The following is a 9,550-nucleotide window of genomic DNA, read 5'->3' as shown; positions in this document are numbered from 1 at the left end:
GGATGCAACCTGCTGGACCTGTGGTAAATGAGAGCCAGTTTGGTGTAGTGGTTAAGTGCACGGACTCTAATCTGGGAGAACCCGGTTTGATTCCCCACTCCTCCACTTGCACCTGGCTGGATGACCTTGGGCAAGCCATAGATCTGATAAGAGCTGTCCTTGAAAAAGAGCAGTTTCTGTCAGAGCTCTCTCAGCCCCACCTACTTCACAGGGTGTCTGTTGTGGGGAGGGGAAGGGAAAGGAGTTTGTAAGCCGCTCTGAGACACCTTTGGGTAGTGAAGGGCGGGGTATAAATCCAATCTCTTCTTCTTCTTCTTCATGCCCGCTGCAGCAAGATTTCCTGGGGCACACCCAGAGCACCATCGCCCTGCCGCTGAGAGGTCCACCATGAGTCTATCCACCATGAAGAGTGCTACACAACCAAGGTCCATTCGATCCAGAGCATCCACCTGCCAACCAGAGAGAAGATACGCGTGACAATGGGAATCCAAGGGGTTCCCTGCAAAATGGAGGTCGACTCTGGCTCGGCACTCTCCATCATCTCCGTTGAGACCTTCAAGCACCTCTGCCCCAGAGGCAGGCCCAGCCTGGAACCAACTGGACTGCTGCTCACCAACTTCCAGGGGAACTGTGTTCCAGTCCGGGTGCCAGAAAGTTCTGGGTTCACTACAAGAACTTTGACGGACTCCTCGACCTGATCATCACAGAGGGCCGCCGCACCAGCCTCCTTGGCCTCCTTGGTATCCAGGTGACTGGAGTTCAGTGCATCAGCTTTGGGCAAGTTTTGCAAACTGAGGGCTGTGGTTTCTTTTAATCAGACAACTGATGAGTCAATTCATCTCACATTGGGGCTTCCTCTTTTCCTGCTGCCTTCAACTTTTCTTAGCATTATTGTCTTTTCCAGTGACTCTTGTCTTTTCGTAATGTGATCCAAGTATGATAGTTTAGTCATTTTAGCTTCTAGGGAGAGTCCAGGCTTGATTTGATTGAGAACATGCTTATTTGTCTTTTGGTGATCCATAGCATCTGTAAAACTCTCCCCCAACACCTAAAGAAGTCATTAGTTCATCGGATTACCATAAATAGGAATTAACTTGGTGGCACTCCACACACACACGGTGTAACCATCAGAGGTCATTTCGGGGGGGAACGCGGGGGAACACAGTTCCCCCGGGTGAGGTGCGGGGGGCGGGGCATATGATGAAGCCCCGCCCCCTGCTTCCGACCGCCCCACTTCCAGCCCTCATTCAGCCAGGAGGAGGCAGGAGAAGAGGGAGGGTAAGTTGCTTCCTCCCCACCTCTCCCCACCCCTGCCTGACCTGGGCCAGGGAGGGCCTTGGCAGGGCTTCCTCGCACTTCCGCTGGCCTTGCAGGTCCACCGCTGGGCCCCTGATGTCAGGGTGTGTGGCATATGCTAATGAGTTATGCTAATGAGTCCCCCTAGCTCTTTTTCTACGAAATGACCCCTGGTAACCATGGACTGTCAAACACTTTTATACACAGTAACATACATGTGTCTGCAATCATTGGGCATTATCATCCTACACAGCACTGTATATATACAAAGTCTTCTGTGCTGGGAATAACCCTCCATTTCTTAGCTTAAGTGTACTAACATGATGAAAGATCAATCCTTCAATGCAACTGTAGCAATGCTGCCCTCTGCTGGACGTCATGGGTAACTGTTCACTTTACAAAAGTCTTGAACACATTTTAATCTACTTTATGTGGATAAATATATGCAGTTCTAAGGTACCTGGTTATTTTAGTAGGCATATTAAGTGATTAGTCAATATATACTTCGTTCTTGTTATTAGCCATGCTTTTGCCACCTGGTGACACTTTCAGAATTCATTGGCACAAGTTGTGTCTCATTTCAAATTCCCAGTGAAAATGATAGTTCAGAGACAGTAGGCTTCTCCCTTCTATTGAGCACACTTTTCAGCAATCATTGGTTATTACAGCAGTCAGAACTATGTACAGCATGATGACACCATCACTTGGTGTTAGCTGTTATGAAAGGCGGCGGGGGGGATATATGAAGCTGCAGCTCCATGTCTTTTGCAGCATTTATTTCCATCCTGAAACTGTGGGCTAGTTCACAAAAGCTCTGAGCTGTTCTCAGCCATTTGAAGGCCAGGTACGATCAGTGTGGTACACAAATGGAATCATTTTCACGACTAGCACAGCCTTTCCAAACTGCTGCATCACAGCAATAATTGAAGAACAGAACACTCTTTAATCCACTCCACTTTACTGTGGGTCTGTGGGAGGTCAAGACTGCTTCAATGTGTAGGGGAAATCCTGTATAAAGCAAAATTTGAATGATCAATAGAGAGGTCTATAAGGGGGTGCTTGTGATACTCGTCATGAGGGAATCCCACCAACCCCCACTTTCTCACCAGAACCGAAGCAGTCCGTGGGCTCCCCTGCAGCCACTAGGCCCACTGGGTGATTTTGAACCAGTCACATACTTTCAGCCTAACCAACCTCATAGGGTTGTTGTGTGGATAAAAAGGAGGAGAGAAAAATGTAAACTGCTTTAGTCCTCACTGTGGAGAAAGATAATAGTTTTCCTCAGTGGAAGCTGCAGGGGGAAAGGAGATGGAAAGCTGAAGACAGAGGGGCAGATAAAGGTAGGTTGGCTGGTGGGAAGGAGATCGGGATGCCAACTCCAGGTTGAGAAATTCCTGGATATTTGAGGGGTGAAGCCTGGGGATGGTGGGTATTGAGGTGGGGATGGACTTCAGAGATACAATGACATAAACTCTATCCTCCAAAGCAGTCATTTCCTCCAGGGGAACTAATGTTGCCAACCTCCAGGTGAAGGATGGAGATCTCCTGGAATTACAACTGATATTTAGATGACAGAGATCAATTCCCTTGGAGAAAATGGCTGCTTTGAAGGGTGGTGTTTATGGTATTACACTGGGCTGAGGCCACTTCCAAGCTCAAACCTCATCCTCCCAAGGCTGCACCCCCAAATCTCCAACAATTTTCCAACATGGAGCTGGCAACCCTCAGAGGAACTGATCTTTGTATTTGGGCTATCCGTTGTGATTCCTGTAGAGTGGCTCCTGCCACTGCTGCTGTGCAGAGGAGGAAGCAGGTGGGAGGCTGGGAGAGTGATAAGACAGAAAGAGTGATGGGGTGGGGGCAGAAAGGGAGTGACAGGCATGGAGGGGGGGAGAGAGAGAGAGAGAGAGAAGGGGTGGCAGGAAGGAGAAAGAGTATGAGAGAATGTGAAGTACAGGGAGAGAGGAAGAAGCAGAGGTGGGGGAAATGGGATAGCTGCTCCCGCAAGTTTCTTGCCGGTCCCCACTTGTTTCATCTAAATTGGGCACTGCACATATTTTCAGCTTAAATACCTGTATTTTATTAATTAATTTATTTATTTATTCACATTTTTATCCCACCCTCCCAGCCATGGGCGGCTTAGGGCAGCTCACAAGCAGATAAAAATTCAACAAAACAATCCTGTAGTGCCAGGTCAGGAGAAATGGCAATTGTGTGTATGGAGAGGATCACAGTTCCTCAGTATACGAGCTTAGCTGCTGTAAAATTATGAACATAAACATTTTAATTAGTTGGAAGGGGGTACTGTCAGCAAGTGAATCTCCATAAATAGCACCTCCAATACCTCCAAACATAACATCTAAAAAGGCTCCTGAATGGAACGAAACCAATCACATACATTATTGAGCAAAGTTTGAGTCCAGTGGCACTTTAAGACCAACAAAGTCTAATTCTGGCATGCACACAAAAGCTTATACCCAGAATTAATTTTTGTTGGTCTTAAAGGTGCCACTGGACTCAAACTTTGTTTCAGACCAACACGGCTACCCACCTGAACATTATTGAACAGTTGTTTTGTGTTTTTTTTGTATATTCAGATGGGCGCAAGTACTTCTGGAAAGGCAAGTATAGAAGCTTACATTTTAGAAAGCCTGCATTTTGCAACTGCCCCCCTGTCCTTTCTTTGGTATGATCGAGGTATATAAAGTTAGGCATATATTACAGTTATACATATAAATTATTTATCCATCATACATTTTCAAAAGAGTTAGGAATTTTCTGGTTCGTTTTTATGTCATAGACTGGGTTAGAACCAGGAACGGAAGTGTTGGGACATATTTCAAAATGGAGGATTCGGGTCTGGTGGTTTTACTTAATGAATCCACCCTCTTCTTACCTTCTAAGAGGTTCTCTCTAGCTTCTAAGCCATTAACAGCAATTGCATAGACAGTTTTCATTAAGGTGTTTAAATGGCTACTTCTGCATTCTACCCTCAATTCTGGGTTTAGCATGTTCAGAATTTCCTGTGACTTTGTAACAGCAAGTTATCTATTTGCTAATATCAGTGAGATCACTGTCTCAAGTCTAAGGTTTCTTCAGGTAACTAGGTCATTGCAGTACATTTTCCCCAAGTTCTGTGAGGGATGATCTGCCAGTGAATTTTACATTTTGCAGATTCTACCCCTTGATAACAAACCCCTTTACACACTAGAAGTCAAAGATCAAAATAACTGAGTCACATATTACAGTGGACTTAAATCTGCCAAGAAGTTAACAAGAGTGTCTCTATTAAAAGGACCTCAGAATACCAGCTTTGTTGAAGAACCAATCTGTCATAAAGCTGCTGAAAACCCAGGTAAATTTCCAGTTTTCAGTCTCAACTTCTAAATACTGCACATACTTCATATTTATTAGAAAGATCCAGGAGAAATAAGACAATTAATATTTATAAATGTTTAAATGTCTTTGGCATTTGTCCTCTGGTAACTTATAAAGGATCTCTTTTGACACAGGGATGGGATTCATTTTGAACAGCAACAACCTTGCAACATGAGACAGAGAGAAATGGCTTGCCACTCCTTCTTTGCAGGGAGCTGCATGTGGCTGTCCAAGGACAAAGTTTGGTCCAAACAAACAAACAAAAAACCCTACTGTCAAATGAAAACATTGCTCTGCAGTAAACTATTTCATAGTCCAGCTGAGCACAGTTAAATATTCCAGGTCCCTAACTGCTGCATATTGCTAATACATCCAGGGATAGAAAAAGGAGGTCTGTGCAAAATAAAAACATTCTGTTTAATGAGGTAGCTATTGGTAGATATAAAATAATTCTTTATGAAGAGCCTGCAAAAGAATGTGAAAGGTTCATTAGACCAAGGCGGAGAAAGGTTTTGATAAAGGACAAATGTTAATTTCTGCAGACATCAGAGATATTTACTAGTGCAATGCTGTCCAGTTAATAAATCTAGAGATGCTTTTACATAATTTGCTCCAACTACTGGGCCTGTTTTGATGGTAAAGGTGGCATGAATCCAATCAGCATGGATCAGGCTCTGTCATCTGCCAGATCCATTGATGTGGCACCTGTTCTGTGACACATGAAAGCACTGTCAAGCCACACTCCTATCCAGTTACATAACCTTGAGGGTTCACCTCTCACCATGTGATCACATTGTTTCGTTGAGGAGTGTCATTATCAAAGATGTTTTGAAACAGCACCACCATAAGGTCTGTCAGTCGATATGGTAAGAGACACATACCATCAAAAGCCATTTCTCCTTTTGTGGAAAATTGTTAGAAAAGAATGGATATCATTTTCCTTAATACTCTTTTATCCTTCTTTATTTTGGAATGCAGAAATCCTTGTGCTTTTCCTATTCTGAGCCTGGTTTAAAACAACAAGGTTTGTTCCAAACATCTTTTAAATGAATGTTTACACTCCTGATATATGCAGACATTCCTTTATTTATCCAATGGATATCTCATTTCATGATTCATCTCATGCAAGTTTAAAATGACATCAAGGCAGAAGAAGTACAGCAAAGGAATAAAAATACAGCAAAGGAATAAAAATAAAAAGCTGGAACCATTTAGAAGATATCCCATTCCAGGCCCTGATCTTTCCCAAATAACAAAATTTCTTCATTCATTCCCTGCTACTTTAATTTCCTCTTTTCTTAATAAAAGATTTTTATCTTCTGGCTCATGGCTAAAGACACATCTAAAACTCAATCTGTATGAAGTGTGTGTGTGTGTGTATTCATTCAGCCCCAGAACCTAGATTTTCCACTACCTAAACTACTTGATCCTGAAATGAGCAGCGGGTATTATTTATTTGTACCTGTCAAAAAGAACAATCAGAAAGCTCCCTCATCTGCTAAAATGAGGATCGTTATTACTTTCCACTCTTGGGTTAGATAAATGTCCTGGGTGAGAAATCACAAGGACCTGCCTGCCACTTACAATATTTGTTCATAGTAAAAAATGGGCTTTCATAGATATACTCAGATATACTTTAGCAGAGTGCAAAAAGCACAGTAGAAATAAAAGAGTAACAGACACATGTGTGTTTGGCTTCTAATAAAAATAGTTTACTAAAAAGAAATTGGGAAAGGGTTACATGGTAAGAGAAAAACAATAACAGACTAACTTATCTGTCTAGAACTAACTCAGTCTTGTCTTCTTCAACTCTCTTTCCTGTCTTCACCTGGTCTGGGAGTGAGAACAAAGGAGAGGAAGTTCCCCCCAAATCTCCCTGGTGTACATGCCAAACTGCATGTACCACATCCAATATATTGTTCAGCCGATAGTCAATCCCAAGGTAGCTTTATTAGGAATAATGTTGGAAATATGTGTGTGTTGCAAGGTCTAATTCAGTCATTATAGGTTTAATCTGTTCGCCTTGTGTGCTATTGTTTAGACTGACCTGGAAGGAAACCTGGCACAGAGCCAATGAAAACAAAGCCCATGAAACTGAAGTCTGTTTAGTCACAATCATTATGTATTTAGGTGATTTCCTTCTAGGGGTCAAGAAGAAGAAGAATCTCCATTATAGTTACAGCTGTTGTGAGACCGTGTGGTCGGTCTGTTCTGTAGCTGTAGAGATGTAGCCTTAGGTCTTTGTTATTTTGTAGATTTTCCTGTGTACCCTTCCTTAGAAATAAAGATTTAACATAAAAAGAAATGCCTCCTCTCCAGTGAAGCAAAAATCCATTGCAAACTCTGAATATCGAAGTATTTTTGCCCATTTTTCCAACAAATAATACCTCCCCCGTACTGGTGGGAACATTCTACTTGACATCTAATTGGTTCTGAGCTAACTAGCTTAAATTAACATACACAAACAACAGCTTAACTCTTTCGTGACTGAAGGAATGATACTTGCAAAATCCCAACAAACCTTCTATATGTAAAGCAGATACTCTACCACTTAGCCAAAGCCCCATCCCTGTTTGCAATGAACAGAATCTTGGGTTCAGTGAATATTTAAGATATTGACATCCATTAATTCATTAATTCATTCACTCATGTATTTCATTTTTGTCAGGGTAGACAAGATACAAATGACCTGCTATAGATATATATATAAATAGTATGGATGGAAGTGGGTTTAACTTTGCACACCGAAACCCCATGAGACTTAGGTGGCTGGTGACCCTTTGTTTTCTTTGTATGCATTTTTTAAAGGATTTTTCTCTTTAGTGCTCCGTTACTCATACTCCTAACCAGAGGCTTTATGGTGATATCCACATTTGGATGGTAGACAAAAGGAACAGAATTGCTCTGCAGAAGAGTGATTGCTGTTTAATGTTAACCACTTTAAATATTTTTAAAAGTTACACTTATAACATTTCTCATCATTGTGGAGAAAGACTATGCAGTCCTTTGGATAACTAGAAAAAAACTAAAAGGAAAAAAAGTATGTAGGGTCCCTGCCACATGGCAGGAAAAACACCGGCCAAAGTGCAGCTAATTAGAGCCGCACCAAAATAGAGACGCCGCGGCGGGATCCCACGGATCCCCTGAGCCGCGGCGCCATTGCTCCCCGGCACAATCAGATGCCGGGGAGGAAGACACGGTCGGGAGGGGGAGGCTGTCGAACTGCGCATGTGTGAGCATGCGCAGTTTGGGCAGGAGCCGGGGATGCACCGGTGGAAGGACGCGCCGGCGATCCCACGGCCGGCCGTGATGCGAACTTTCCGGATGAACCACCTCGGTAGGTGGTTCCTTTTTGCTGCGGGGTTTTCGGCAGAAGGGCTGGATCGAGGGGGTTGCTGGAGTGTCAAAGACTGGCGGAGAGGCGAAGCGGCGAGTAAGCGGCTGGAAAAGATGGCGTCCCGGTACAGCTCGAATGACGGAAGCAGACGGCGGCGGAGAGGCGGAGTCGGTCGACGTGGGGAAAGCGGACGGTGCAGGCGCAGCGGAGCCGGAAGGACAGAGCTGCAGCCGTGCCGGAACGCGCACGTCGGAGGGGCCCAGCTGACCCACCGCAGGAGTGACCGTCGAAATGGAGCCAGAAGACAGCCGAGAGACATCGAGCCGAGGAACACCGACCCGAAGACCATCCGGTACCTCCACTGGGTGCTGATAGGGACTGCCCCACACCCTGTGTTCTGTGGCCATAGATTAGGTATGAGATTCAAAATGTAAGCCGCTCAGAGACCCCTTAGCGGGGGTTCGAGCGGGGTAATAAATCGAACGATAAATAAAATAAAATAAACACTTCCCAGATGTTGCGGTGGGATCGCGCCCGTTTGCTGCACCCCCGATCCAGCCCTCTCCCGGCCCAAAACCTCTCGTGTGACCGGGGCCTAGGAGACTTTCCTGGATGCTTGTAACTAGTGTTCCCTCTAAGCTGAGTTAGTGTGAGCTAGCTCACAGTTTTTTAGCCTCTGGCTCACACATTTTTGTCTTAGCTCAGGAAGGATGGCTCCAGAGCAAACTGATTTATGCAGTAGAAAAATCACTCACTCACAACTTTAATGCTGGCAGCTCACAAAGTAGAATTCTTGCTCACAAGTCTCCACAGCTTAAGGGGAGCATTGCTTGTAACCTAGGCTGAAATACGGTAGCAAGGAAACAGCAACAGCTATATAATTGTATTTTTCTTTTAGTACTGTAAAAACACTTAGAGTGGTTGTTTATATGTTTTTTTGCAGATGAAGGTGACTTCACTAGAATTACAGACCGCAAACTTTTATCTTATCACCAATGTCATTTGTTTATATCCATGAATTGTCGACAGCAATAATAGTTATTGGCATGACTGCAGCTGTTGCAGTTATAGACCATATAAAACAGGAATGAAGACAATTTATCACTAGTACACTAACAGCTGCACAACAATATTACAATCTAGTCCACTGTCTTCTTTGACCAGCAAAGACCAACTCATGCTTTCTGAGATCCTTTAACTGAAGATGCCAGAGATTGAGCCATGACCCCTCCCCTTAGGCACATATGGCCTAAGACAATGTGATTCTCAACTAATGTTGAGCTGTAACTGATACAGCCCTCCCAAACCGTGCATTGCTTATGTCATCCTCAACATGGTGTCCATGGTTTCCTAGTGGCCACTTTTTTCTTCCCTGATTTGTTTCTTCCCTAAAGTAAAGGGACAGTCCTTCCTTTCCTTCATCTCACTGGAGCAGGAGGTGCTTCAGGAGACCCCAGGAGGCCTCAGTCTATAGAGAGTAGTTCATTCAGGGAATATCCTTCATAGGAGCACCCTTGGCTTAGAACCACTGGACATTTT

This window comes from Gekko japonicus, unplaced genomic scaffold (genome assembly GCF_001447785.1).
Source record: "Gekko japonicus isolate JY-2015 unplaced genomic scaffold, Gekko_japonicus_V1.1 scaffold4, whole genome shotgun sequence".
In the NCBI taxonomy this organism is placed as follows: Eukaryota; Metazoa; Chordata; class Lepidosauria; order Squamata; family Gekkonidae; genus Gekko; species Gekko japonicus.
Note: the sequence above shows the minus strand (reverse complement) of the source record.